We start from the raw sequence: 25,141 nt of genomic DNA on the forward strand, positions 1-25,141 counted from the left end.
CTTTTTTAGGAGTGCGACGGGCTGATAGTGTAGTTTTACTTGTTTCTTTTTAGTGTGTGATGCCATAAGGCGTTACATACAGTCGCAAGAACCATTGACTTAGGAGAGGAATGGCTATGGCTATTGGGGAGGAGGGGGCCATAGGTCAGTGATGGCTAACCTTGACACTCCAGCTGTGGTAAAACTTATTGTCCCATCAGGCATTGCAATGCTCTGACAGCTCTAAGCGTAACTCGGGGAGGCAGAGGCATGATGGGATTTGTAGTTTTTGGACAGTTGGAGTGCCAAGGTTAGCCATCACTGCCATAGGTTGTGGAGGAGAAAGTTTAAAACTTTAAAAGATGTCATTTTTTTTCCATTCTCACTGCTTGGTGGTCCGGCCCTCTTATTTAGAGGAGCAACGGGCTGATGGTTTAATTTCAGTGTGTGATGCCATAAAGATCGATACTTTCTATTCGCAGATACCACCCAACTATTTTTTACAGCTCACTTTGTGGGCCTTTTTATGGGTGAAATATGTGTATGTCTGTGATTGGTTGTATTATGCATGTTAGATGCTTTATCTTTTTGTTATATGTTTGTCATTCTCACCATATTGTGGTCCGGCGCTCCTTTTTTAGGAGTGCGACGGGCTGATAGTGTAGTTTTACTTGTTTCTTTTTAGTGTGTGATGCCATAAGGCGTTACATACAGTCGCAAGAACCATTGACTTAGGAGAGGAATGGCTATGGCTATTGGGGAGGAGGAGACCATTGGTCAGTGATGGCTAACCTTGGCATTCCAGCTGTGGTAAAACTAAAAGTCCCGTCAGGCATTGCAATGCTCTGACAGCTCTAAGCATAACTCGGGGAGGCAGAGGCATGATGGGATTTGTAGTTTTTGGACAGTTGGCCAAGTTTTTGGACAAGTGCCAAGGTTAGCCATCACTGCCGTAGGTTGTGGAAGAGAAAGTTTAAAACTTTAAAAGATGTCTTTTTTTGTTTTATGTTTGTCATACTCACTGCTTGGTGGTCCGGCCCTCTTATTTAGAGGAGCGACGGGCTGATGGTTTAATTTCAGTGTGTGATGCCATAAAGATCGGTACTTTCTATTCACAGATACCACCCAACTATTTTTTACAGCTCACTTTGTGGGCCTTTTTATGTGTAAAATATGTGTATGTCTGTGATTGTTTGTATTATGCATGTTAGATGGTTTATCTTTTTGTTATGTTTGTCATTCTCACCATATTGTGGTCCGGCGCTCCTTTTTTAGGAGTGCGACGGGCTGATAGTGTAGTTTTACTTGTTTCTTTTTAGTGTGTGATGCCATAAGGCGTTACATACAGTCGCAAGAACCATTGAGGAGAGGAATGGCTATGGCTATTGGGGAGGAGAAGGCCATAGGTCAGTGATGGCTAACCTTGGCACTCCAGCTGTGGTAAAACTAAAACTCCCATCAGGCATTGCAATACTCTGACAGCTCTAAGCATAACTCGGGGAGGCAGAGGCATGATGGGACTTGTAGTTTTTGGACAGTTGGAGTCCCAAGGTCAGCCATCACTGCCGTAGGTTGTGGAAGAGAAAGTTTAAAACTTTTAAAGATGTCTTTTTTTTGTTTTATGTTTGTCATACTCACTGCTTGGTGGTCCGGCCCTCTTATTTAGAGGAGTGACGGGCTGATGGTTTAATTTCAGTGTGTGATGCCATAAAGATCGGTACTTTCTATTCGCAGATACCACCCAACTATTTTTTACAGCTCACTTTGTGGGCCTTTTTATGTGTAAAATATGTGGATGTCTGTGATTGTTTGTATTATGCATGTTAGATGCTTTATCTTTTTGTTATATGTTTGTCATTCTCACCATATTGTGGTCCGGCGCTCCTTTTTTTAGGAGTGCGACGGGCTGATAGTGTAGTTTTACTTCTTTCTATTTAGTGTGTGATGCCATAAGGCGTTACATACAGTCGCAAGAACCATTTACTTAGGAGAGAAATGGCTATGGCTATTGGGAAGGAGGAGGCCATGGGTCAGTGATGGCTAATCTGGCACTCCAGCTGTGGTAAAACTAAAAGTCCCGTCAGGCATTGCAATGCTCTGACGGCTCTAAGCATAACTCGGGGAGACAGAGGCATGATGGGATTTGTAGTTTTTGGACAGTTGGAGTGCCAAGGTTAGCCATCACTGCCGTAGGTTGTGGAGGAGAAAGTTTAAAACCTTAAAAGATGTCTTTTTTTGTTTTATGTTTGTCATACTCACTGCTTGGTGGTCCGGCCCACTTATTTAGAGGAGCGACAGGCTGATGGTTTAATTTCAGTGTGTGATGCCATAAAGATCGGTACTTTCTATTCACAGATACCACCCAACTATTTTTTACAGCTCACTTTGTGGGCCTTTTTATGTGTAAAATATGTGTATGTCTGTGATTGTTTGTTTGTATTATGCATGTTAGATGGTTTATCTTTTTGTTATGTTTGTCATTCTCACCATATTGTGGTCCGGCGCTCCTTTTTTAGGAGTGCGACGGGCTGATAGTGTAGTTTTACTTGTTTCTTTTTAGTGTGTGATGCCATAAGGCGTTACATACAGTCGCAAGAACCATTGACTTAGGAGAGGAATGGCTATGGCTATTGGGGAGGAGGGGGCCATAGGTCAGTGATGGCTAACCTTGACACTCCAGCTGTGGTAAAACTTATTGTCCCATCAGGCATTGCAATGCTCTGACAGCTCTAAGCGTAACTCGGGGAGGCAGAGGCATGATGGGATTTGTAGTTTTTGGACAGTTGGAGTGCCAAGGTTAGCCATCACTGCCATAGGTTGTGGAGGAGAAAGTTTAAAACTTTAAAAGATGTCATTGTTTTTCCATTCTCACTGCTTGGTGGTCCGGCCCTCTTATTTAGAGGAGCAACGGGCTGATGGTTTAATTTCAGTGTGTGATGCCATAAAGATCGATACTTTCTATTCCCAGATACCACCCAACTATTTTTTACAGCTCACTTTGTGGGCCTTTTTATGGGTAAAATATGTGTATGTCTGTGATTGGTTGTATTATGCATGTTAGATGCTTTATCTTTTTGTTATATGTTTGTCATTCTCACCATATTGTGGTCCGGCGCTCCTTTTTTAGGAGTGCGACGGGCTGATAGTGTAGTTTTACTTGTTTCTTTTTAGTGTGTGATGCCATAAGGCGTTACATACAGTCGCAAGAACCATTGACTTAGGAGAGGAATGGCTATGGCTATTGGGGAGGAGGAGACCATTGGTCAGTGATGGCTAACCTTGGCATTCCAGCTGTGGTAAAACTAAAAGTCCCGTCAGGCATTGCAATGCTCTGACAGCTCTAAGCATAACTCGGGGAGGCAGAGGCATGATGGGATTTGTAGTTTTTGGACAGTTGGCCAAGTTTTTGGACAAGTGCCAAGGTTAGCCATCACTGCCGTAGGTTGTGGAAGAGAAAGTTTAAAACTTTAAAAGATGTCTTTTTTTGTTTTATGTTTGTCATACTCACTGCTTGGTGGTCCGGCCCTCTTATTTAGAGGAGCGACGGGCTGATGGTTTAATTTCAGTGTGTGATGCCATAAAGATCGGTACTTTCTATTCACAGATACCACCCAACTATTTTTTACAGCTCACTTTGTGGGCCTTTTTATGTGTAAAATATGTGTATGTCTGTGATTGTTTGTATTATGCATGTTAGATGGTTTATCTTTTTGTTATGTTTGTCATTCTCACCATATTGTGGTCCGGCGCTCCTTTTTTAGGAGTGCGACGGGCTGATAGTGTAGTTTTACTTGTTTCTTTTTAGTGTGTGATGCCATAAGGCGTTACATACAGTCGCAAGAACCATTGACTTAGGAGAGGAATGGCTATGGCTATTGGGGAGGAGAAGGCCATAGGTCAGTGATGGCTAACCTTGGCACTCCAGCTGTGGTAAAATTAAAACTCCCATCAGGCATTGCAATGCTCTGACAGCTCTAAGCATATCTCGGGGAGGCAGAGGCATGATGGGATTTGTAGTTTTTGGACAGTTGGAGTGCCAAGGTTAGCCATCACTGCCGTAGGTTGTGGAAGAGAAAGTTTAAAACTTTAAAAGATGTCTTTTTTTTTTTTCATACTTACTGCTTGGTGGTCCGGCCCTCTTATTTAGAGGAGCAACGGGCTGATGGTTTAATTTAAGTGTGTTATGCCATAAAGATTGGTACTTACCATTCGCAGATACCACCCAACTATTTTGTACAGCTCACTTTGTTGGCCTTTTTATGTATAAAAAATGTGTGTCTGTGATTGTCTTATGCATGTTAAATGGTTTAGCTTTTTGTTATATGTTAGTCATTCTAACCATATCGTGGTCCGGCGCTCCTTTTTTAGGAGTGCGACGGGCTGATAGTGTAGTTTTACTTGTTTCTTTTTAGTGTGTGATGCCATAAGGCGTTACATACAGTCGCAAGAACCATTGACTTAGGAGAGGAATGGCTATGGCTATTGGGGAGGAGGGGGCCATAGGTCAGTGATGGCTAACCTTGACACTTCAGCTGTGGTAAAACTTATTGTCCCATCAGGCATTGCAATGCTCTGACAGCTCTAAGCGTAACTCTGAAAGGCAGAGGCATGATGGGATTTGTAGTTTTTGGACAGTTGGAGTGCCAAGGTTAGCCATCACTGCCATAGGTTGTGGAGGAGAAAGTTTAAAACTTTAAAAGATGTCTTTTTTTTTTTCATTCTCACTGCTTGGTGGTCCGGCCCTCTTATTTAGAGGAGCAACGGGCTGATGGTTTAATTTCAGTGTGTGATGCCATAAAGATCGATACTTTCTATTCGCAGATACCACCCAACTATTTTTTACAGCTCACTTTGTGGGCCTTTTTATGGGTAAAATATGTGTATGTCTGTGATTGGTTGTATTATGCATGTTAGATGCTTTATCTTTTTGTTATATGTTTGTCATTCTCACCATATTGTGGTCCGGCGCTCCTTTTTTAGGAGTGCGACGGGCTGATAGTGTAGTTTTACTTGTTTCTTTTTAGTGTGTGATGCCATAAGGCGTTACATACAGTCGCAAGAACCATTGAGGAGAAAAATGGCTATGGCTATTGGGGAGGAGAAGGCCATAGGTCAGTGATGGCTAACCTTGGCACTCCAGCTGTGGTAAAACTAAAACTCCCATCAGGCATTGCAATGCTCTGACAGCTCTAAGCATAACTCGGGGAGGCAGAGGCATGATGGGATTTGTAGTTTTTGGACAGTTGGAGTCCCAAGGTCAGCCATCACTGCCGTAGGTTGTGGAAGAGAAAGTTTAAAACTTTTAAAGATGTCTTTTTTTTGTTTTATGTTTGTTATACTCACTGCTTGGTGGTCCGGCCCTCTTATTTAGAGGAGTGACGGGCTGATGGTTTAATTTCAGTGTGTGATGCCGTAAAGATCGGTACTTTCTATTCACAGATACCACCCAACTATTTTTTACAGCTCACTTTGTGGGCCTTTTTATGTGTAAAATATGTGTATGTCTGTGATTGTTTGTATTATGCATGTTGGATGCTTTATCTTTTTGTTATATGTTTGTCATTCTTACCATATTGTGGTCCGGCGCTCCTTTTTTAGGAGTGCGACGGGCTGATAGTGTAGTTTTACTTGTTTCTTTTTAGTGTGTGATGCCATAAGGCGTTACATACAGTCGCAAGAACCATTGACTAAGGAGAGGAATGGCTATGGCTATTGGGGAGGTGGAGGCCATAGGTCAGTGATGGCTAACCTTGGCACTCCAGCTGTGGTAAAACTAAAAGTCCCGTCAGGCATTGCAATGCTCTGACAGCTCTAAGCGTAACTCGGGGAGGCAGAGGCATGATGGGATTTGTAGTTTTTGGACAGTTGGAGTGCCAAGGTTAGCCATCACTGCCATAGGTTGTGGAGGAGAAAGTTTAAAACTTTAAAAGATGTCATTTTTTTTTCCATTCTCACTGCTTGGTGGTCCGGCCCTCTTATTTAGAGGAGCAACGGGCTGATGGTTTAATTTCAGTGTGTGATGCCATAAAGATCGATACTTTCTATTCGCAGATACCACCCAACTAGTTTTTACAGCTCACTTTGTGGGCCTTTTTATGGGTAAAATATGTGTATGTCTGTGATTGGTTGTATTATGCATGTTAGATGCTTTATCTTTTTGTTATATGTTTGTCATTCTCACCATATTGTGGTCCGGCGCTCCTTTTTTAGGAGTGCGACGGGCTGATAGTGTAGTTTTACTTGTTTCTTTTTAGTGTGTGATGCCATAAGGCGTTACATACAGTCGCAAGAACCATTGAGGAGAGGAATGGCTATGGCTATTGGGGAGGAGAAGGCCATAGGTCAGTGATGGCTAACCTTGGCACTCCAGCTGTGGTAAAACTAAAACTCCCATCAGGCATTGCAATGCTCTGACAGCTCTAAGCATAACTCGGGGAGGCAGAGGCATGATGGGATTTGTAGTTTTTGGACAGTTGGAGTCCCAAGGTCAGCCATCACTGCCGTAGGTTGTGGAAGAGAAAGTTTAAAACTTTTAAAGATGTCTTTTTTTTGTTTTATGTTTGTCATACTCACTGCTTGGTGGTCCGGCCCTCTTATTTAGAGGAGTGACGGGCTGATGGTTTAATTTCAGTGTGTGATGCCATAAAGATCGGTACTTTCTATTCGCAGATACCACCCAACTTTTTTTTACAGCTCACTTTGTGGGCCTTTTTATGTGTAAAATATGTGTATGTCTGTGATTGTTTGTATTATGCATGTTAGATTCTTTATCTTTTTGTTATATGTTTGTCATTCTCACCATATTATGGTCCGGCGCTCCTTTTTTTAGGAGTGCGACGGGCTGATAGTGTAGTTTTACTTCTTTCTATTTAGTGTGTGATGCCATAAGGCGTTACATACAGTCACAAGAACCATTTACTTAGGAGAGAAATGGCTATGGCTATTGGGAAGGAGGAGGCCATGGGTCAGTGATGGCTAATCTTGGCACTCCAGCTGTGGTAAAACTAAAAGTCCCGTCAGGCATTGCAATGCTCTGACAGCTCTAAGCATAACTCGGGGAGACAGAGGCATGATGGGATTTGTAGTTTTTGGACAGTTGGAGTGCCAAGGTTAGCCATCACTGCCGTAGGTTGTGGAGGAGAAAGTTTAAAACCTTAAAAGATGTCTTTTTTTGTTTTATGTTTGTCATACTCACTGCTTGGTGGTCCGGCCCTCTTATTTAGAGGAGCGACGGGCTGATGGTTTAATTTCAGTGTGTGATGCCATAAAGATCGGTACTTTCTATTCACAGATACCACCCAACTATTTTTTACAGCTCACTTTGTGGGCCTTTTTATGTGTAAAATATGTGTATGTCTGTGATTGTTTGTATTATGCATGTTAGATGGTTTATCTTTTTGTTATGTTTGTCATTCTCACCATATTGTGGTCCGGCGCTCCTTTTTTAGGAGTGCGACGGGCTGATAGTGTACTTTTACTTGTTTCTTTTTAGTGTGTGATGCCATAAGGCGTTACATACAGTCGCAAGAACCATTGACTTAGGAGAGGAATGGCTATGGCTATTGGGGAGGAGGGGGCCATAGGTCAGTGATGGCTAACCTTGACACTCCAGCTGTGGTAAAACTTATTGTCCCATCAGGCATTGCAATGCTCTGACAGCTCTAAGCGTAACTCGGGGAGGCAGAGGCATGATGGGATTTGTAGTTTTTGGACAGTTGGAGTGCCAAGGTTAGCCATCACTGCCATAGGTTGTGGAGGAGAAAGTTTAAAACTTTAAAAGATGTCATTTTTTTTCCATTCTCACTGCTTGGTGGTCCGGCCCTCTTATTTAGAGGAGCAACGGGCTGATGGTTTAATTTCAGTGTGTGATGCCATAAAGATCGATACTTTCTATTCGCAGATACCACCCAACTATTTTTTACAGCTCACTTTGTGGGCCTTTTTATGGGTGAAATATGTGTATGTCTGTGATTGGTTGTATTATGCATGTTAGATGCTTTATCTTTTTGTTATATGTTTGTCATTCTCACCATATTGTGGTCCGGCGCTCCTTTTTTAGGAGTGCGACGGGCTGATAGTGTAGTTTTACTTGTTTCTTTTTAGTGTGTGATGCCATAAGGCGTTACATACAGTCGCAAGAACCATTGACTTAGGAGAGGAATGGCTATGGCTATTGGGGAGGAGGAGACCATTGGTCAGTGATGGCTAACCTTGGCATTCCAGCTGTGGTAAAACTAAAAGTCCCGTCAGGCATTGCAATGCTCTGACAGCTCTAAGCATAACTCGGGGAGGCAGAGGCATGATGGGATTTGTAGTTTTTGGACAGTTGGCCAAGTTTTTGGACAAGTGCCAAGGTTAGCCATCACTGCCGTAGGTTGTGGAAGAGAAAGTTTAAAACTTTAAAAGATGTCTTTTTTTGTTTTATGTTTGTCATACTCACTGCTTGGTGGTCCGGCCCTCTTATTTAGAGGAGCGACGGGCTGATGGTTTAATTTCAGTGTGTGATGCCATAAAGATCGGTACTTTCTATTCACAGATACCACCCAACTATTTTTTACAGCTCACTTTGTGGGCCTTTTTATGTGTAAAATATGTGTATGTCTGTGATTGTTTGTATTATGCATGTTAGATGGTTTATCTTTTTGTTATGTTTGTCATTCTCACCATATTGTGGTCCGGCGCTCCTTTTTTAGGAGTGCGACGGGCTGATAGTGTAGTTTTACTTGTTTCTTTTTAGTGTGTGATGCCATAAGGCGTTACATACAGTCGCAAGAACCATTGAGGAGAGGAATGGCTATGGCTATTGGGGAGGAGAAGGCCATAGGTCAGTGATGGCTAACCTTGGCACTCCAGCTGTGGTAAAACTAAAACTCCCATCAGGCATTGCAATACTCTGACAGCTCTAAGCATAACTCGGGGAGGCAGAGGCATGATGGGACTTGTAGTTTTTGGACAGTTGGAGTCCCAAGGTCAGCCATCACTGCCGTAGGTTGTGGAAGAGAAAGTTTAAAACTTTTAAAGATGTCTTTTTTTTGTTTTATGTTTGTCATACTCACTGCTTGGTGGTCCGGCCCTCTTATTTAGAGGAGTGACGGGCTGATGGTTTAATTTCAGTGTGTGATGCCATAAAGATCGGTACTTTCTATTCGCAGATACCACCCAACTATTTTTTACAGCTCACTTTGTGGGCCTTTTTATGTGTAAAATATGTGGATGTCTGTGATTGTTTGTATTATGCATGTTAGATGCTTTATCTTTTTGTTATATGTTTGTCATTCTCACCATATTGTGGTCCGGCGCTCCTTTTTTTAGGAGTGCGACGGGCTGATAGTGTAGTTTTACTTCTTTCTATTTAGTGTGTGATGCCATAAGGCGTTACATACAGTCGCAAGAACCATTTACTTAGGAGAGAAATGGCTATGGCTATTGGGAAGGAGGAGGCCATGGGTCAGTGATGGCTAATCTGGCACTCCAGCTGTGGTAAAACTAAAAGTCCCGTCAGGCATTGCAATGCTCTGACAGCTCTAAGCATAACTCGGGGAGACAGAGGCATGATGGGATTTGTAGTTTTTGGACAGTTGGAGTGCCAAGGTTAGCCATCACTGCCGTAGGTTGTGGAGGAGAAAGTTTAAAACCTTAAAAGATGTCTTTTTTTGTTTTATGTTTGTCATACTCACTGCTTGGTGGTCCGGCCCACTTATTTAGAGGAGCGACAGGCTGATGGTTTAATTTCAGTGTGTGATGCCATAAAGATCGGTACTTTCTATTCACAGATACCACCCAACTATTTTTTACAGCTCACTTTGTGGGCCTTTTTATGTGTAAAATATGTGTATGTCTGTGATTGTTTGTTTGTATTATGCATGTTAGATGGTTTATCTTTTTGTTATGTTTGTCATTCTCACCATATTGTGGTCCGGCGCTCCTTTTTTAGGAGTGCGACGGGCTGATAGTGTAGTTTTACTTGTTTCTTTTTAGTGTGTGATGCCATAAGGCGTTACATACAGTCGCAAGAACCATTGACTTAGGAGAGGAATGGCTATGGCTATTGGGGAGGAGGGGGCCATAGGTCAGTGATGGCTAACCTTGACACTCCAGCTGTGGTAAAACTTATTGTCCCATCAGGCATTGCAATGCTCTGACAGCTCTAAGCGTAACTCGGGGAGGCAGAGGCATGATGGGATTTGTAGTTTTTGGACAGTTGGAGTGCCAAGGTTAGCCATCACTGCCATAGGTTGTGGAGGAGAAAGTTTAAAACTTTAAAAGATGTCATTGTTTTTCCATTCTCACTGCTTGGTGGTCCGGCCCTCTTATTTAGAGGAGCAACGGGCTGATGGTTTAATTTCAGTGTGTGATGCCATAAAGATCGATACTTTCTATTCCCAGATACCACCCAACTATTTTTTACAGCTCACTTTGTGGGCCTTTTTATGGGTAAAATATGTGTATGTCTGTGATTGGTTGTATTATGCATGTTAGATGCTTTATCTTTTTGTTATATGTTTGTCATTCTCACCATATTGTGGTCCGGCGCTCCTTTTTTAGGAGTGCGACGGGCTGATAGTGTAGTTTTACTTGTTTCTTTTTAGTGTGTGATGCCATAAGGCGTTACATACAGTCGCAAGAACCATTGACTTAGGAGAGGAATGGCTATGGCTATTGGGGAGGAGGAGACCATTGGTCAGTGATGGCTAACCTTGGCATTCCAGCTGTGGTAAAACTAAAAGTCCCGTCAGGCATTGCAATGCTCTGACAGCTCTAAGCATAACTCGGGGAGGCAGAGGCATGATGGGATTTGTAGTTTTTGGACAGTTGGCCAAGTTTTTGGACAAGTGCCAAGGTTAGCCATCACTGCCGTAGGTTGTGGAAGAGAAAGTTTAAAACTTTAAAAGATGTCTTTTTTTGTTTTATGTTTGTCATACTCACTGCTTGGTGGTCCGGCCCTCTTATTTAGAGGAGCGACGGGCTGATGGTTTAATTTCAGTGTGTGATGCCATAAAGATCGGTACTTTCTATTCACAGATACCACCCAACTATTTTTTACAGCTCACTTTGTGGGCCTTTTTATGTGTAAAATATGTGTATGTCTGTGATTGTTTGTATTATGCATGTTAGATGGTTTATCTTTTTGTTATGTTTGTCATTCTCACCATATTGTGGTCCGGCGCTCCTTTTTTAGGAGTGCGACGGGCTGATAGTGTAGTTTTACTTGTTTCTTTTTAGTGTGTGATGCCATAAGGCGTTACATACAGTCGCAAGAACCATTGACTTAGGAGAGGAATGGCTATGGCTATTGGGGAGGAGAAGGCCATAGGTCAGTGATGGCTAACCTTGGCACTCCAGCTGTGGTAAAATTAAAACTCCCATCAGGCATTGCAATGCTCTGACAGCTCTAAGCATATCTCGGGGAGGCAGAGGCATGATGGGATTTGTAGTTTTTGGACAGTTGGAGTGCCAAGGTTAGCCATCACTGCCGTAGGTTGTGGAAGAGAAAGTTTAAAACTTTAAAAGATGTCTTTTTTTTTTTTCATACTTACTGCTTGGTGGTCCGGCCCTCTTATTTAGAGGAGCAACGGGCTGATGGTTTAATTTAAGTGTGTTATGCCATAAAGATTGGTACTTACCATTCGCAGATACCACCCAACTATTTTGTACAGCTCACTTTGTTGGCCTTTTTATGTATAAAAAATGTGTGTCTGTGATTGTCTTATGCATGTTAAATGGTTTAGCTTTTTGTTATATGTTAGTCATTCTAACCATATCGTGGTCCGGCGCTCCTTTTTTAGGAGTGCGACGGGCTGATAGTGTAGTTTTACTTGTTTCTTTTTAGTGTGTGATGCCATAAGGCGTTACATACAGTCGCAAGAACCATTGACTTAGGAGAGGAATGGCTATGGCTATTGGGGAGGAGGGGGCCATAGGTCAGTGATGGCTAACCTTGACACTTCAGCTGTGGTAAAACTTATTGTCCCATCAGGCATTGCAATGCTCTGACAGCTCTAAGCGTAACTCTGAAAGGCAGAGGCATGATGGGATTTGTAGTTTTTGGACAGTTGGAGTGCCAAGGTTAGCCATCACTGCCATAGGTTGTGGAGGAGAAAGTTTAAAACTTTAAAAGATGTCATTTTTTTTTTCATTCTCACTGCTTGGTGGTCCGGCCCTCTTATTTAGAGGAGCAACGGGCTGATGGTTTAATTTCAGTGTGTGATGCCATAAAGATCGATACTTTCTATTCGCAGATACCACCCAACTATTTTTTACAGCTCACTTTGTGGGCCTTTTTATGGGTAAAATATGTGTATGTCTGTGATTGGTTGTATTATGCATGTTAGATGCTTTATCTTTTTGTTATATGTTTGTCATTCTCACCATATTGTGGTCCGGCGCTCCTTTTTTAGGAGTGCGACGGGCTGATAGTGTAGTTTTACTTGTTTCTTTTTAGTGTGTGATGCCATAAGGCGTTACATACAGTCGCAAGAACCATTGAGGAGAAAAATGGCTATGGCTATTGGGGAGGAGAAGGCCATAGGTCAGTGATGGCTAACCTTGGCACTCCAGCTGTGGTAAAACTAAAACTCCCATCAGGCATTGCAATGCTCTGACAGCTCTAAGCATAACTCGGGGAGGCAGAGGCATGATGGGATTTGTAGTTTTTGGACAGTTGGAGTCCCAAGGTCAGCCATCACTGCCGTAGGTTGTGGAAGAGAAAGTTTAAAACTTTTAAAGATGTCTTTTTTTTGTTTTATGTTTGTTATACTCACTGCTTGGTGGTCCGGCCCTCTTATTTAGAGGAGTGACGGGCTGATGGTTTAATTTCAGTGTGTGATGCCGTAAAGATCGGTACTTTCTATTCACAGATACCACCCAACTATTTTTTACAGCTCACTTTGTGGGCCTTTTTATGTGTAAAATATGTGTATGTCTGTGATTGTTTGTATTATGCATGTTGGATGCTTTATCTTTTTGTTATATGTTTGTCATTCTTACCATATTGTGGTCCGGCGCTCCTTTTTTAGGAGTGCGACGGGCTGATAGTGTAGTTTTACTTGTTTCTTTTTAGTGTGTGATGCCATAAGGCGTTACATACAGTCGCAAGAACCATTGACTAAGGAGAGGAATGGCTATGGCTATTGGGGAGGTGGAGGCCATAGGTCAGTGATGGCTAACCTTGGCACTCCAGCTGTGGTAAAACTAAAAGTCCCGTCAGGCATTGCAATGCTCTGACAGCTCTAAGCGTAACTCGGGGAGGCAGAGGCATGATGGGATTTGTAGTTTTTGGACAGTTGGAGTGCCAAGGTTAGCCATCACTGCCATAGGTTGTGGAGGAGAAAGTTTAAAACTTTAAAAGATGTCATTTTTTTTTCCATTCTCACTGCTTGGTGGTCCGGCCCTCTTATTTAGAGGAGCAACGGGCTGATGGTTTAATTTCAGTGTGTGATGCCATAAAGATCGATACTTTCTATTCGCAGATACCACCCAACTAGTTTTTACAGCTCACTTTGTGGGCCTTTTTATGGGTAAAATATGTGTATGTCTGTGATTGGTTGTATTATGCATGTTAGATGCTTTATCTTTTTGTTATATGTTTGTCATTCTCACCATATTGTGGTCCGGCGCTCCTTTTTTAGGAGTGCGACGGGCTGATAGTGTAGTTTTACTTGTTTCTTTTTAGTGTGTGATGCCATAAGGCGTTACATACAGTCGCAAGAACCATTGACTTAGGAGAGGAATGGCTATGGCTATTGGTGAGGAGGAAACCATTGGTCAGTGATGGCTAACCTTGGCATTCCAGCTGTGGTAAAACTAAAAGTCCCGTCAGGCATTGCAATGCTCTGACAGCTCTAAGCATAACTCGGGGAGGCAGAGGCATGATGGGATTTGTAGTTTTTGGACAGTTGGCCAAGTTTTTGGACAAGTGCCAAGGTTAGCCATCACTGCCGTAGGTTGTGGAAGAGAAAGTTTAAAACTTTAAAAGATGTCTTTTTTTGTTTTATGTTTGTCATACTCACTGCTTGGTGATCCGGCCCTCTTATTTAGAGGAGCGACGGGCTGATGGTTTAATTTCAGTGTGTGATGCCATGAAGATCGGTACTTTCTATTCACAGATACCACCCAACTATTTTTTACAGCTCACTTTGTGGGCCTTTTTATGTGTAAAATATGTGTATGTCTGTGATTGTTTGTATTATGCATGTTAGATGGTTTATCTTTTTGTTATATTTGTCATTCTCACCATATTGTGGTCCGGCGCTCCTTTTTTAGGAGTGCGACGGGCTGATAGTGTAGTTTTACTTGTTTCTTTTTAGTGTGTGATGCCATAAGGCGTTACATACAGTCGCAAGAACCATTGACTAAGGAGAGGAATGGCTATGGCTATTGGGGAGGAGGAGGCCATAGGTCAGTGATGGCTAACCTTGGCACTCCAGCTGTGGTAAAACTAAAAGTCCCGTCAGGCATTGCAATGCTCTGACAGCTCTAAGCATAACTCGGGGAGGCAGAGGCATGATGGGATTTGTAGTTTTTGGACAGTTGGAGTGACAAGGTGATCCATCACTGCCATAGGTTGTGGAAGAGAAAGTTTAAAACTTTAAAAGATGTCTTTTTTTGTTTTATGTTTGTCATACTCACTGCTTGGTGGCCCGGCCCTCTTATTTAGAGGAGCAATGGGCTGATGGTTTAATTTCAGTGTGTGATGCCATAAAGATCGGTACTTTCTATTCGCAGATACCACCCAACTATTTTTTACAGCTCACGTTGTGGGCCTTTTTATGTGTAAAATATGTGTATGTCTGTGATTGTCTTATGCATGTTAAATGGTTTATCTTTTTGTTATATGTTTGTCATTCTCACCATATTGTGGTCCGGCGCTCCTTTTTTAGGAGTGCGACGGGCTGATAGTGTAGTTTTACTTCTTTCTTTTTAGTGTGTGATGCCATAAGGCGTTACATAGAGTCGCAAGAACCATTGACTAAGGAGAGGAATGGCTATGGCTATTGGGGAGGAGGAGGCCATAGGTCAGTGATGGCTAACCTTGGCACTCAAGCTGTGGTATAACTTATTGTCCCATCAGGCATTGCAATGCTCTGACAGCTCTAAGCATAACTCGGGGAGGCAGAGGCATGATGGGATTTGTAGTTTTTGGACAGTTGGAGTGCCAAGGTTAGCCATCACTGTCGTAGGTTGTGGAAGAGAAAGTTTAAAACTTTAAAAGATGTCTTTTTTTTTCATAATCACTGCTTGGTGGTCCGGCCCTCTTATTTAGAGGAGCGACGGGCTGATGGTTTAATTTAAGTGTGTTATGCCATAAAGATCGGTACTTACTATTCGCAGATACCACCCAACTATTTTGTACAGCTCACTTTGTTGGCCTTTTTATGTATAAAAAATGTGTATGTCTGTGATTGTCTTATGCATGTTAAATGGTTTATCTTTTTGTTATATGTTTGTCATTCTCACCATATTGTGGTCCGGCGCTCCTTTTTTTTAGGAGTGCGATGGGCTGATAGTGTAGTTTTACTTCTTTCTTTTTAGTGTGTGATGCCATAAGGCGTTACATACAGTCGCAAGAACCATTGACTTAGGAGAGGAATGGCTATGGCTATTGGGGAGGAGGAGGCCATAGGTCAGTGATGGCTAACCTTGGCACTCCAGCTGTGGTAAAACTAAAACTCCCATCAGGCATTGCAATGCTCTGACAGCTCTAAGCATAACTCGGGAGGCAGAGGCATGATGGGATTTGTAGTTTTTGGACAGTTGTAGTGCCAAGGTTAGCCATCACTGTCGTAGGTTGTGGAAGAGAAAGTTTAAAACTTTAAAAGATGTCTTTTTCTGTTTTATGTTTGTCTTACTCACTGCTTGGTGGTCCGGCCCTCTTATTTAGAGGAGCGACGGGCTGATGGTATAAGTTCAGTGTGTGATGCCATAAAGATCGGTACTTACTATTTGCAGATACCACCCAACTATTTTTTACAGCTCACTTTGTTTGCCTTTTTATGTGTAAAATATGTGTATGTCTGTGATTGTTTATATAATGCATGTTAAATGGTTTATCTTTTTGTTATATGTTTGTTGTTCTCACCATATTGTGGTCCGGCGCTCCTTTTTTTAGGAGTGCGACAGGCTGATAGTGTAGTTTTACTTCTTTCTTTTTAGTGTGTGATGCCATAAGGCGTTACATACAGTCGCAAGAACCATTGACTAAGGAGAGGAATGGCTATTGGGGAGGAGGAGGCCATAGGTCAGTGATGGCTAACCTTGGCACTCCAGCTGTGGTAAAACTAAAACTCCCATCAGGCATTGCAATGCTCGGACAGCTCTAAGCATAACTCGGGGAGGCAGAGGCATGATGGGATTTGTAGTTTTTGGACAGTTGGAGTGCCAAGGTTAGCCATCACTGCTATAGGTTGTGGAAGAGAAAGTTTAAAACTTTAAAAGATGTCTTTTTTTGTTTTATGTTTGTCATACTTACTGCTTGGTGGCCCGGCCCTCTTATTTAGAGGAGCAACGGGCTGATGGTTTAATTTCAGTGTGTTATGCCGTAAAGATCGGTACTTTCTATTCACAGATACCACCCAACTATTTTTTACAGCTCACTTTGTGGGCCTTTTTATGTGTAAAATATGTGTATGTCTGTGATTGTCTTATGCATGTTAAATGGTTTATCTTTTTGTTATATGTTTGTCATTCTCACCATATTGTGGTCCGGCGCTCCTTTTTTAGGAGTGCGACGGGCTGATAGTGTAGTTTTACTTCTTTCTTTTTAGTGTGTGATGCCATAAGGCGTTACATAGAGTCGCAAGAACCATTGACTAAGGAGAGGAATGGCTATGGCTATTGGGGAGGAGGAGGCCATAGGTCAGTGATGGCTAACCTTGGCACTCAAGCTGTGGTATAACTTATTGTCCCATTAGGCATTGCAATGCTCTGACAGCTCTAAGCATAACTCGGGGAGGCAGAGGCATGATGGGATTTGTAGTTTTTGGACAGTTGGAGTGCCAAGGTTAGCCATCACTGTCGTAGGTTGTGAAAGAGAAAGTTTAAAACTTTAAAAGATGTCTTTTTTTTTTTTTTCATACTCACTGCTTGGTGGTCCGGCCCTCTTATTTAGAGGAGCGACGGGCTGATGGTTTAATTTAAGTGTGTATAAAGATCGGTACTTACTATTCGCAGATACCACCCAACTATTTTGTACAGCTCACTTTGTTGGCCTTTTTATGTATAAAAAATGTGTGTGTCGGTGATTGTCTTATGCATGTTAAATGGTTTATCTTTTTGTTGTATGTTTGTCATTCTCACCATATTGTGGTCCGGCGCCCCTTTTTTTAGGAGTACGACGGGCTGATAGTGTAGTTTCACTTCTTTCTTTTTAGTGTGTGATGCCATAAGGCGTTACATACAGTCGCAATAACCATTGACTTAGGAGAGGAATGGCTATGGCTATTGGGGAGGAGGAGGCCATAGGTCAGTGATGGCTAACCTTGGCACTCCAGCTGTGGTAAAACTAAAACTCCCATCAGGCATTGCAATGCTCTGACAGCTCTAAGCATAACTCAGGAGGAAGAGGCATGATGGGATTTGTAGTTTTTGGACAGTTGGAATGCAAAGGTTAGCCATCACTGTCGTAGGTTGTGGAAGAGAAAGTTTAAAACTTTAAAAGATGTCTTTTTTTTTTCATACTCACTGCTTGGTGGTCCGGCCCTCTTATTTAGAGGAGCGACGGGCTGATGGTTTAATTTAAGTGTGTTATGCCATAAAGATCGGTACTTACTATTCGCAGATACCACCCAACTATTTTGTACAGCTCACTTTGTTGGCCTTTTTATGTATAAAAAATGTGTATGTCTGTGATTCTCTTATGCATGTTAAATGGTTTATCTTATTGTTATATGTTTGTCATTCTCACCATATTGTGGTCCGGCGCTCCTTTTTTTAGGAGTGCGACGGGCTGATAGTGTAGTTTTACTTCTTTCTTTTTAGTGTGTGATGCCATAAGGCGTTACATACAGTCGCAAGAACCATTGACTTAGGAGAGGAATGGCTATGGCTATTGGGGAGGAGGAGGCCATAGGTCAGTGATGGCTAACCTTGGCACTCCAGCTGTGGTAAAACTAAAACTCCCATCAGGCATTGCAATGCTCTGACAGCTCTAAGCATAACTCGGGGAGGCAGAGGCATGATGGGATTTGTAGTTTTTGGACAGTTGGAGTGCCAAGGTTAGCCATCACTGCTATAGGTTGTGGAAGAGAAAGTTTAAAACTTTAAAAGATGTCTTTTTTTGTTTTATGTTTGTCATACTTACTGCTTGGTGGCCCGGCCCTCTTATTTAGAGGAGCAACGAGCTGATGGTTTAATTTCAGTGTGTTATGCCGTAAAGATCGGTACTTTCTATTCACAGATACCACCCAACTATTTTTTACAGCTCACTTTGTGGGCCTTTTTATGTGTAAAATATGTGTATGTCTGTGATTGTCTTATGCATGTTAAATGGTTTATCTTTTTGTTATATGTTTGTCATTCTCACCATATTGTGGTCCGGCGCTCCTTTTTTAGGAGTGCGACGGGCTGATAGTTTAGTTTTACTTCTTTCTTTTTAGTGTGTGATGCCATAAGGCGTTACATAGAGTCGCAAGAACCATTGACTAAAGAGAGGAATGGCTATGGCTATTGGGGAGGAGGAGGCCATAAGTCAGTGATGGCTAACCTTGGCACTCAAGCTGTGGTATAACTTATTGTTCCATCAGGCATTGCAATGCTCTAACAGCTCTAAGCATAACTCGGAGAGGCAGAGGCATGATGGGATTTGTAGTTTTTGGACAGTTGTAGTGCCAAGGTTAGCCATCACTGTCGTAGGTTGTGGAAGAGAAAGTTTAAAACTTTAAAAGATGTCTTTTTTTTTTTCATACTCACTGCTTGGTGGTCCGGCCCTCTTATTTGGAGGAGCGACGGGCTGATGGTTTAATTTCAGTGTGTGATGCCATAAAGATCGGTACTCTCGATTCGCAGATACCACCCAACTATTTTTTACAGCTCACTTTGTTGGCCTTTTTATGTGTAAAATATGTGAATATCTGTGATTGTTTATATTATGCATGTTAAATGGTTTATCTTTTTGTTATAGGTGTGTCTTTCTCACCATATTGTGGTCCGGCGCTCCTTTTTTTGGAGTGCGACGGGCTGATAGTGTAGTTAAACTTCTTTTTTTTTTTAGCGTGTGATGCCATAAGGTGTTAAATCCAGTCGCAAGAACCATTGACTTAGGAGAGGAATGGCTATGGCTATTGGGGAGGAGGAGGCCATAGGTCAGTGATGGCTAACCTTGGCACTCCAGCTGTGGTAAAACTTATTGTCCCATCAGGCATTGCAATGCTCTGACAGCTCTAAGCATAACTTGGGGAGGCAGAGGCATGATGGGATTTGTAGTTTTTGGACAGTTGGAGTGCCAAGGTTAGCCATCACTGCCATAGGTTGTGAAAGAGAAAGTTTAAAACTTTAAAAGTTGTCTTTTTTTTGTTTGTTAGTCATACTCACTGCTTGGTGGTCTGGCCCTCTTATTTAGAGGAGCGACGGGCTGATGGTATGATTTCAGTGTGTGATGCCATAAAGATCGGTACTTACTATTCGCAGATACCACCCAACTATTTTTTACAGCTCACTTTGTTTGCCTTTTTATGTGTAAAATATGTGTATGTCTTTCATTGTTTATATTATGCATGTTAAATGGTTTATCTTTTTGTTATATGTTTGTCGTTCTCACCATATTGTGGTCCGGCGCTCCTTTTTTTAGGAGTGCGACAGGCTGATAGTGTAGTTTTACTTCTTTCTTTTTAGTGTGTGATGCCATAAGGCGTTACATACAGTCGCAAGAACCATTGACTAAGGAGAGGAATGGCTATTGGGGAGGAGGAGGCCATGGGTCAGTGATGGCTAATCTTGGCACTCCAGCTGTGGTAAAACTAAAAGGCCCGTCAGGCATTGCAATGCTCTGACAGCTCTAAGCATAACTCGGGGAGACAGAGGCATGATGGGATTTGTAGTTTTTGGACAGTTGGAGTGCCAAGGTTAGCCATCACTGCCGTAGGTTGTGGAGGAGAAAGTTTAAAACCTTAAAAGATGTCTTTTTTTGTTTTATGTTTGTCATACTCACTGCTTGGTGGTCCGGCCCACTTATTTAGAGGAGCGACAGGCTGATGGTTTAATTTCAGTGTGTGATGCCATAAAGATCGGTACTTTCTATTCACAGATACCACCCAACTATTTTTTACAGCTCAGTTTGTGGGCCTTTTTATGTGTAAAATATGTGTATGTCTGTGATTGTTTGTTTGTATTATGCATGTTAGATGGTTTATCTTTTTGTTATGTTTGTGATTCTCACCATATTGTGGTCCGGCGCTCCTTTTTTAGGAGTGCGACGGGCTGATAGTGTAGTTTTACTTGTTTCTTTTTAGTGTGTGATGCCATAAGGCGTTACATACAGTCGCAAGAACCATTGACTTAGGAGAGGAATGGCTATGGCTATTGGGGAGGAGGGGGCCATAGGTCAGTGATGGCTAACCTTGACACTCCAGCTGTGGTAAAACTTATTGTCCCATCAGGCATTGCAATGCTCTGACAGCTCTAAGCGTAACTCAGGGAGGCAGAGGCATGATGGGATTTGTAGTTTTTGGACAGTTGGAGTGCCAAGGTTAGCCATCACTGCCATAGGTTGTGGAGGAGAAAGTTCAAAACTTTAAAAGATGTCATTTTTTTTTTCCATTCTCACTGCTTGGTGGTCCGGCCCTCTTATTTAGAGGAGCAACAGGCTGATGGTTTAATTTCAGTGTGTGATGCCATAAAGATCGATACTTTCTATTCGCAGATACCACCCAACTATTTTTTACAGCTCACTTTGTGGGCCTTTTTATGGGTAAAATATGTGTATGTCTGTGATTGGTTGTATTATGCATGTTAGATGCTTTATCTTTTTGTTATATGTTTGTCATTCTCACCATATTGTGGTCCGGCGCTCCTTTTTTAGGAGTGCGACGGGCTGATAGTGTAGTTTTACTTGTTTCTTTTTAGTGTGTGATGCCATAAGGCGTTACATACAGTCGCAAGAACCATTGACTTAGGAGAGGAATGGCTATGGCTATTGGGGAGGAGGAGACCATTGGTCAGTGATGGCTAACCTTGGCATTCCAGCTGTGGTAAAACTAAAAGTCCCGTCAGGCATTGCAATGCTCTGACAGCTCTAAGCATAACTCGGGGAGGCAGAGGCATGATGGGATTTGTAGTTTTTGGACAGTTGGCCAAGTTTTTGGACAAGTGCCAAGGTTAGCCATCACTGCCGTAGGTTGTGGAAGAGAAAGTTTAAAACTTTAAAAGATGTCTTTTTTTGTTTTATGTTTGTCATACTCACTGCTTGGTGGTCCGGCCCTCTTATTTAGAGGAGCGACGGGCTGATGGTTTAATTTCAGTGTGTGATGCCATAAAGATCGGTACTTTCTATTCACAGATACCACCCAACTATTTTTTACAGCTCACTTTGTGGGCCTTTTTATGTGTAAAATATGTGTATGTCTGTGATTGTTTGTATTATGCATGTTAGATGGTTTATCTTTTTGTTATGTTTGTCATTCTCACCATATTGTGGTCCGGCGCTCCTTTTTTAGGAGTGCGACGGGCTGATAGTGTAGTTTTACTTGTTTCTTTTTAGTGTGTGATGCCATAAGGCGTTACATACAGTCGCAAGAACCATTGACTTAGGAGAGGAATGGCTATGGCTATTGGGGAGGAGAAGGCCATAGGTCAGTGATGGCTAACCTTGGCACTCCAGCTGTGGTAAAACTAAAACTCCCATCAGGCATTGCAATGCTCTGACAGCTCTAAGCATAACTCGGGGAGGCAGAGGCATGATGGGATTTGTAGTTTTTGGACAGTTGGAGTCCCAAGGTCAGCCATCACTGCCGTAGGTTGTGGAAGAGAAAGTTTAAAACTTTTAAAGATGTCTTTTTTTTGTTTTATGTTTGTCATACTCACTGCTTGGTGGTCCGGCCCTCTTATTGAGAGGAGTGACGGGCTGATGGTTTAATTTCAGTGTGTGATGCCATAAAGATCGGTACTTTCTATTCGCAGATACCACCCAACTATTTTTTACAGCTCACTTTGTGGGCCTTTTTATGTGTAAAATATGTGGATGTCTGTGATTGTTTGTATTATGCATGTTAGATGCTTTATCTTTTTGTTATATGTTTGTCATTCTCACCATATTGTGGTCCGGCGCTCCTTTTTTTAGGAGTGCGACGGGCTGATAGTGTAGTTTTACTTTTTTCTATTTAGTGTGTGATGCCATAAGGCGTTACATACAGTCGCAAGAACCATTTACTTAGGAGAGAAATGGCTATGGCTATTGGGAAGGAGGAGGCCATGGGTCAGTGATGGCTAATCTTGGCACTCCAGCTGTGGTAAAACTAAAAGTCCCGTCAGGCATTGCAATGCTCTGACAGCTCTAAGCATAACTCGGGGAGACAGAGGCACGATGGGATTTGTAGTTTTTGGACAGTTGGAGTGCCAAGGTTAGCCATCACTGCCGTAGGTTGTGGAGGAGAAAGTTTAAAACCTTAAAAGATGTCTTTTTTTGTTTTATGTTTGTCATACTCACTGCTTGGTGGTCCGGCCCACTTATTTAGAGGAGCGACAGGCTGATGGTTTAATTTCAGTGTGTGATGCCATAAAGATCGGTACTTTCTATTCACAGATACCACCCAACTATTTTTTACAGCTCACTTTGTGGGCCTTTTTATGTGTAAAATATGTGTATGTCTGTGATTGTTTGTTTGTATTATGCATGTTAGATGGTTTATCTTTTTGTTATGTTTGTCATTCTCACCATATTGTGGTCCGGCGCTCCTTTTTTAGGAGTGCAACGGGCTGATAGTGTAGTTTTACTTGTTTCTTTTTAGTGTGTGATGCCATAAGGCGTTACATACAGTCGCAAGAACCATTGACTTAGGAGAGGAATGGCTATGGCTATTGGGGAGGAGGGGGCCATAGGTCAGTGATGGCTAACCTTGACACTCCAGCTGTGGTAAAACTTATTGTCCCATCAGGCATTGCAATGCTCTGACAGCTCTAAGCGTAACTCGGGGAGGCAGAGGCATGATGGGATTTGTAGTTTTTGGACAGTTGGAGTGCCAAGGTTAGCCATCACTGCCATAGGTTGTGGAGGAGAAAGTTTAAAACTTTAAAAGATGTCATTTTTTTTCCATTCTCACTGCTTGGTGGTCCGGCCCTCTTATTTAGAGGAGCAACGGGCTGATGGTTTAATTTCAGTGTGTGATGCCATAAAGATCGATACTTTCTATTCCCAGATACCACCCAACTATTTTTTACAGCTCACTTTGTGGGCCTTTTTATGGGTAAAATATGTGTATGTCTGTGATTGGTTGTATTATGCATGTTAGATGCTTTATCTTTTTGTTATATGTTTGTCATTCTCACCATATTGTGGTCCGGCGCTCCTTTTTTAGGAGTGCGACGGGCTGATAGTGTAGTTTTACTTGTTTCTTTTTAGTGTGTGATGCCATAAGGCGTTACATACAGTCGCAAGAACCATTGACTTAGGAGAGGAATGGCTATGGCTATTGGGGAGGAGGGGGCCATAGGTCAGTGATGGCTAACCTTGACACTCCAGCTGTGGTAAAACTTATTGTCCCATCAGGCATTGCAATGCTCTGACAGCTCTAAGCGTAACTCGGGGAGGCAGAGGCATGATGGGATTTGTAGTTTTTGGACAGTTGGAGTGCCAAGGTTAGCCATCACTGCCATAGGTTGTGGAGGAGAAAGTTTAAAACTTTAAAAGATGTCATTTTTTTTCCATTCTCACTGCTTGGTGGTCCGGCCCTCTTATTTAGAGGAGCAACGGGCTGATGGTTTAATTTCAGTGTGTGATGCCATAAAGATCGATACTTTCTATTCCCAGATACCACCCAACTATTTTTTACAGCTCACTTTGTGGGCCTTTTTATGGGTAAAATATGTGTATGTCTGTGATTGGTTGTATTATGCATGTTAGATGCTTTATCTTTTTGTTATATGTTTGTCATTCTCACCATATTGTGGTCCGGCGCTCCTTTTTTAGGAGTGCGACGGGCTGATAGTGTAGTTTTACTTGTTTCTTTTTAGTGTGTGATGCCATAAGGCGTTACATACAGTCGCAAGAACCATTGACTTAGGAGAGGAATGGCTATGGCTATTGGGGAGGAGGAGACCATTGGTCAGTGATGGCTAACCTTGGCATTCCAGCTGTGGTAAAACTAAAAGTCCCGTCAGGCATTGCAATGCTCTGACAGCTCTAAGCATAACTCGGGGAGGCAGAGGCATGATGGGATTTGTAGTTTTTGGACAGTTGGCCAAGTTTTTGGACAAGTGCCAAGGTTAGCCATCACTGCCGTAGGTTGTGGAAGAGAAAGTTTAAAACTTTAAAAGATGTCTTTTTTTGTTTTATGTTTGTCATACTCACTGCTTGGTGGTCCGGCCCTCTTATTTAGAGGAGCGACGGGCTGATGGTTTAATTTCAGTGTGTGATGCCATAAAGATCGGTACTTTCTATTCACAGATACCACCCAACTATTTTTTACAGCTCACTTTGTGGGCCTTTTTATGTGTAAAATATGTGTATGTCTGTGATTGTTTGTATTATGCATGTTAGATGGTTTATCTTTTTGTTATGTTTGTCATTCTCACCATATTGTGGTCCGGTGCTCCTTTTTTAGGAATGCGACGGGCTGATAGTGTAGTTTTACTTGTTTCTTTTTAGTGTGTGATGCCATAAGGCGTTTCATACAGTCGCAAGAACCATTGACTTAGGAGAGGAATGGCTATGGCTATTGGGGAGGAGAAGGCCATAGGTCAGTGATGGCTAACCTTGGCACTCCAGCTGTGGTAAAATTAAAACTCCCATCAGGCATTGCAATGCTCTGACAGCTCTAAGCATATCTCGGGGAGGCAGAGGCATGATGGGATTTGTAGTTTTTGGACAGTTGGAGTGCCAAGGTTAGCCATCACTGCCGTAGGTTGTGGAAGAGAAAGTTTACAACTTTAAAAGATGTCTTTTTTTTTTTTTCATACTCACTGCTTGGTGGTCCGGCCCTCTTATTTAGAGGAGCAACGGGCTGATGGTTTAATT

Source organism: Hyperolius riggenbachi, chromosome 9 (genome assembly GCF_040937935.1).
Source record: "Hyperolius riggenbachi isolate aHypRig1 chromosome 9, aHypRig1.pri, whole genome shotgun sequence".
In the NCBI taxonomy this organism is placed as follows: Eukaryota; Metazoa; Chordata; class Amphibia; order Anura; family Hyperoliidae; genus Hyperolius; species Hyperolius riggenbachi.